Raw genomic sequence first — 5,796 nt, forward strand, 5'->3', positions numbered from 1 at the left:
GCTTAAATCTATGGTAGGAAGGTGCTCTTCGTGTTTATTTTCCGTTGCGCAAGGTGACTATGGGACTATTTAATCAACTGGCGGAAGAAAATTAGAGTTATATGTTTCCCAGAAACCCTTGCGACTACCTGCTCCGGAAGTAATTCTGGCCACTATAACCATCCGTTTTTGTGATGCTAGGCGCGGAAGTTGCCTCAGGCAGAACGCAAGTTACAATACCTATTAAGAGGTCGGAGGGGAAGAGATGCATGGTGGGAGTTGTAGTGTGAGGTTGGCAGGCCATGGGCCCCAAGCACTTAGACCGAAGTCTGCACCACGCCACTGGGAGACGCTGTTTCTCTGACATTCCTTTTGGTGCAAGATTGAGAAACCCAAGGCGGGGTGTGGTGGGAGGGGAATAAAACATTTTAATTCATGGCAGCCTACTCCAGTACTCTTGCCTGGAAAATCTCATGGATGAAGGAGCGTGGTAGGCTACAGTCCATAGGGTTGAAGACAGTCGGACATGACTGAGCGACTTCACTCCAATACACCATCCACTCAAGGAACGTGAGTCTGAACAAACTCTGGGAGATAGTGAAGGGCAGGGAAGCCTGGCGTGGTGCAGTCCATGGGGTCGCAAAGAGTGGGACACAACTGAGCTATTGAACAACCACCTTCCAATGAATATGGAGGAAAAATCCCCCAGTGAGGAGCCCTGGACGAGTGCGTTGGTGCTAGGGCTCTTTCTCATTCACGTTTTTAAAAAACATCTGGATCCTGCTAGCACAATGCTAGGCGCTGTAGTAAGCACTGTGTAAATATTAACTCATTTAAACTTCAACAAGCCTATAACCTATAAAGTAGGTTATATTACTATCCTTAATTTACAGATTGAAGAACCGTGTAGAGAGGTTGAAATTGAGGTTGGCCAAAGTCACATCGTGCTAATAAGAGGTGTTCTGGCTTTACTATACTATGCTGCCTCTTACCTAACAAACAAATGGGTGGGGAAGAGCCTGGACTAGTGACTTAAGACGATTTGACTCGGAATCATAGTAGAAATATATTTTACATTAGTACTCAAGAAAGTGAAAGAAAGTGAAGTCGCTCAGTCGTGTCCGAGCCTTTGCGACCCCATGGACTGTAGCCCACCAGGCTCCTCCATCCATGGAGTTTTCTAGGCAAGAGTACTGGAGTGGGTTGCCATTTCCTTCTCCAGGGGATCTTCCCAACTCAGTACATATACAAATACACACACACACACACACAAGTGAAACACAAACTTCATGAAACCATGCTCTTACAACATACGGTGCACTGTTATGTTTTATTTTCTTTTAATAAGTGTTGATCATTCCACACCAAGGTGATTGCACCACTCTGATGAGTCTGACCCCCTACTGAAAATACTTTGTTTTTTCCAAGTTCTTGAGCAAGAGTGGCTGTACATGATTAGCCAACCACACATTTCAGTTCAGTTCAGTCGCTCAGTCATGTCTGACTCTTTGCGACCCCATGGACTGCAGCATGCCAGGCCTCCCTGTCCATCACCGACTCCCAGAGTTTACTCAAACTCATGTTCATTGAGTCGTTGATGCTATCCAACCATCTCATCCTCTGTCCTCCCCTTCTCCTCCCGCCCTCAACCAGCATCAGGGTGTTTTCCAATGAGTTGGTTCTTTGCATCAGGTGGCCAAAGTATTGGAGTTTCAGCTTCACCATCAGTCCTTGCAATGAATATTCAAGACTGATTTCCTTTAGGATGGACTGGTTTGATCTCCTTGCAGTCCAAGGGACTCTCAAGAGTCTTCTCCAACACCACAGTTCAAAAGCATCAATTCATCAGTGCTCTCAGCTTTCTTTATAGTCCAACTCTCACATGTATACATGACTACTGGAAAATCCATAGCTTTGACTAGATGGACCTTTGTTGGCAAAGTAATATCTCTGCTTTTTAATAAGCTGTCTAGGTAGGTCATAGCTCTTCTTCCAAGGGGCAGGCATCTTTTAATTTCATGGCTGCAATCATCATCTGCAGTGATTTTGGAGCCCCCCAAAATAAAGTCTATTGCTGTTTCCACTGTTTCCCATCTATTTCCCATGAAGTGATGGGACCAGACGCCATGATCTTAGTTTTCTGAATGTTGAGCTTTAAGCCAACTTTTTCACTCTCCTCTTTCACTTTCATCAGGAGGCTCTTTAGTTTTTCTTTGCTTTCTGCTATTAGGGTGGTGTCATCTGCATATCTGAGGTTATTGATATATCTCCCCATAGTCTTGATTCCAGCTTGTGCTTCTTCCAGCCCAGAATTTCACATGATATACTCTGCATATAAGTTAAATAAGCAGGGTAACAATATATAGCCTTGATACACTCCTTTCCCAATTTGGAACCAGTCTGTTCCATGTCCAGTTCTAACTGTTGCTTCCTGACCTACATACCGATTTCTCAGGAGGCAGGTAAGTTGGTCTGGTATTCTCCTCTCTTTAAGAATTTCCCACAGTATGTGGTGATCCACACAGTCAAAGGCTTTGGCATAGTCAACAAAGTAGAAGTAGATGTTTTTCTGAAACTCTCTTGCTTTTTCAATGATCCAGCAGGTGTTGGCAATTTGATCTCTGGTTCCTCTGCCTTTTCTAAATCCAGCTTGAACATCTGGAAGTTCACAGCTCACGTACTATTGAAGCCTTGATTGGAGAATTTTGAGCATTACTTTACTAGTGTGTGAGATGAGTGCAATTGTGCAGTAGTTTGGATTGGAATGAAAACTGACCTTTTCCAGTCCTGTGGCCACTGCTGAGTTTTCCAAATTTGCTGGCATATTGAGTGCAGCACTTTCTCAGCATCATCTTTTAGGACTGAAATAGCTCAACTGGAATTCCATCACCTCCATTAGCTTTGTTCATAGTGATGCTTTCTAAGGCCCAAATGACTTCTCATTCCAAGATGTCTGGCTCTAGGTGAGTGATCACACCATTGTCATTGTCTGGGTCATGAAGATATTTTTTGTATAGTTCTTCTGTGTAGTCTTGCCACCTCTTCTTAATATCTTCTGCTTCTGTTAGGTCCATACAATTTCTGTCCTTTATTGTGCCCATGTTTGCATGAAATGTTCCCTTGGTATCTCTAGTTTTCTTGAAGAGATCTCTAGTCTTTCCCATTCTATTGTTTTCCTCTATTTCTTTGCATTGATCACTGAGGAAGGCTTTCTTATGTCTCCTTGCTATTCTTTGGAACTCTGCATTCAAATGGATATATCTTTCCTTTTCTCCTTTGCTTTTCGCTTCTCCTCTTCTCACAGATACTTGTAAGGCCTCCTCAGACAGCCATTTTGCCTTTTTGCATTTCTTTTTCTTGGGGTACAATGTCACGAACCTCCGTCCATTGTTCTTCAGGCACTCTGTCTATCTGATCTAATCCCCTGAATCTATTTCTCACTTCCACTGTATAATTGTAATGGATTTGATTTAGGTCATACCTGAATGGTCTAGTGGTTTTCCCTACTTTCTTCAATTTCAGTCTGAGTTTGGCAATAAGGAGTTCATGATCTGAGCCACAGTCAGCTCTTGTTTTTGCTGACTGTATAGAGCTTCTCCATCTTTGACTGCAAAGAATATAATCAATCTGATTTTGGTATTGACTATCTGGTGATGTCCATGTGTAGAATCTTCTTTTGTGTTGTTGGAAGAGGGTGTTTGCTATGACCAGTGCGTTGTCTTGGCAAAACCCTATTAGCCTTTGCCCTACTTCATTTTGTACTCCAAGGCCAAGTTTGCCTGTTACTCCAGGTATTTCCTGGAGTATTTTCCTATTTTTGCATTCCAGTCCCCTACAATGAAAAGGACATCTTTTTGGGTGTTAGTTCTAGAAGGTCTTGTAGGTCTGACAAAACGTGGTCCACTGGAGAAGGGAATGGCAAACCACTTCAGTATTCTTGCCTTGAAAACCCCATGAACAGTATGAAAAGACAAAAAGATAGGACACTGAAAGATGAACTCCCCAGGTTGGTAGGTGCCCAATATGCTACTGGAGATCAGTGGAGAAATAACTCCAGCAAGAATGAAGAGATGGAGCCAAAGCAAAAACAATAACCAGTTGTGGATGTGACTGTGATGGAAGTCAAGTCCGATGCTGTAAAGAGCAATATTGCATAGGAAACTGGAATGTTATGTCCATGAATCAAGGCAAATTGGAAGAGGTCAAACAGGAGATGGCAAGAGTGAACATCAACATTTTAGGAATCAGCGAACTAACATGTACTGGAATGGGTGAATTTAACTCAGATGACCATTATATCTACTAGTGTGGACAAGAATCCCTTAGGAGAAATGGAGTAACCATCATAGTCAACAGGAGTCCAAAATACAGTACTTGGATTCAGTCTCAAAAATGATAGAATTATCTCTGTTCATTTCCAAGGCAAACCATTCAATATTACAGTAATCCAATTCTATGCCGCAACCAGTAATGCTGAAGAAGCTGAAGTTGAACAGTTCTTTGAAGACCTACAAGACCTTCTAGAACCACACAGTTGTTTCCAAAATTGGATAAACGTTGATGTCAATGTGACCTCCCAGCATTCAGATCCAAGATAGTACAGATGGAGATGGACCCTTCATTTATGAGTCATTCAGGAGTCTAAACACACCAGATTCACTGTCCATCTAACAGCCCATCATGGTTTCTGCTAATTTGTAACCCATGTAATTAGAGTTAAAATTTATTTCCCAACTTTTGTTTTGGTTTCAAAACAAATATGTTTGTGGTCTTTTTCTAGTTTCAATTTGCTAGTTTCAATGGGATATAGAAAATGATAGACTCTAGATGGAAGCGTCTCCAGTTTTCACTTCAACATAGTCTCATGGAAAACAGAAAGCAGACAATATTGTATGGAATGGTAATGAGGTAGATAGGACCGAAAAAACCTTCAGTGATGGGGACAGAAAATAGTTAGTATTTAAGAGTAAAGTTAATGTTCCTATGTTGGTTTTTCTTTGGATTTTCATAGCCTGAGTTTTACTGGCTGGATTTCTGGGCATTAAGGGAAAAACACAGACTTTGGAATAAGACACCATGTCCTTGGGTTCAAATATGGGTTCTGTCACTTACTGATAAGTCTTAGACAAGTTATTTATTCTCTCTTGGTTTTTAATTCTTCACTAGTAATGATTTTATAGGTTGTCTCTACCTATTCATTTCTCTAAGTTATATGAATACTTGGCACAGTGCTTGGCATTTATGGAACGCTCAAGAACTGGTAGACTTACTATCATCATATCAGTATCATACATAACTATTCATGTTATGTATCTTGTATCTCCCTTGGTGTATAGTATGTCTTACATGTAGTAGGTACTCAACAAATGTTTGATGAATCTCTGCTTTGTATGCATAGGCAGGTTGGGCTTTCTCTCCTATCCTGAAGGCACTCCTGGTGGGAAAATCTCCTCCACTTCCCATTCTAGTTTGAAAATTCTTCTGTTCTGTAGTAACATCTTGAGCATTCTTGTTTGCTTTCGTCTCAGTCTTAAGACTTGTTCATCTTCAAAAACGTTTCAAAGTGAAAGTGAACGCTCAGTTGTGTCCGACTCTTTGTGACCCCATGGACTCTACAGTCCATGGAATTCTCCAGGCCAGAATACTGGAGTGTGTAGCCTTTCCCTTCTCCAGGGGATCTTCCCAACCCAGGTCTCCCACACTGCAGGCAGATTCTGAGCCTCAAAACATTTAGGAGTCGGTATAATATGCTGCAAGGACGTCCCCCTCCCTCCCAGCAGAAAAGTAAGGCAAAGGAAGTCTGCAAAAACAACCAGG

This window comes from Dama dama, chromosome 3 (genome assembly GCF_033118175.1).
Source record: "Dama dama isolate Ldn47 chromosome 3, ASM3311817v1, whole genome shotgun sequence".
NCBI lineage: Eukaryota > Metazoa > Chordata > Mammalia > Artiodactyla > Cervidae > Dama > Dama dama.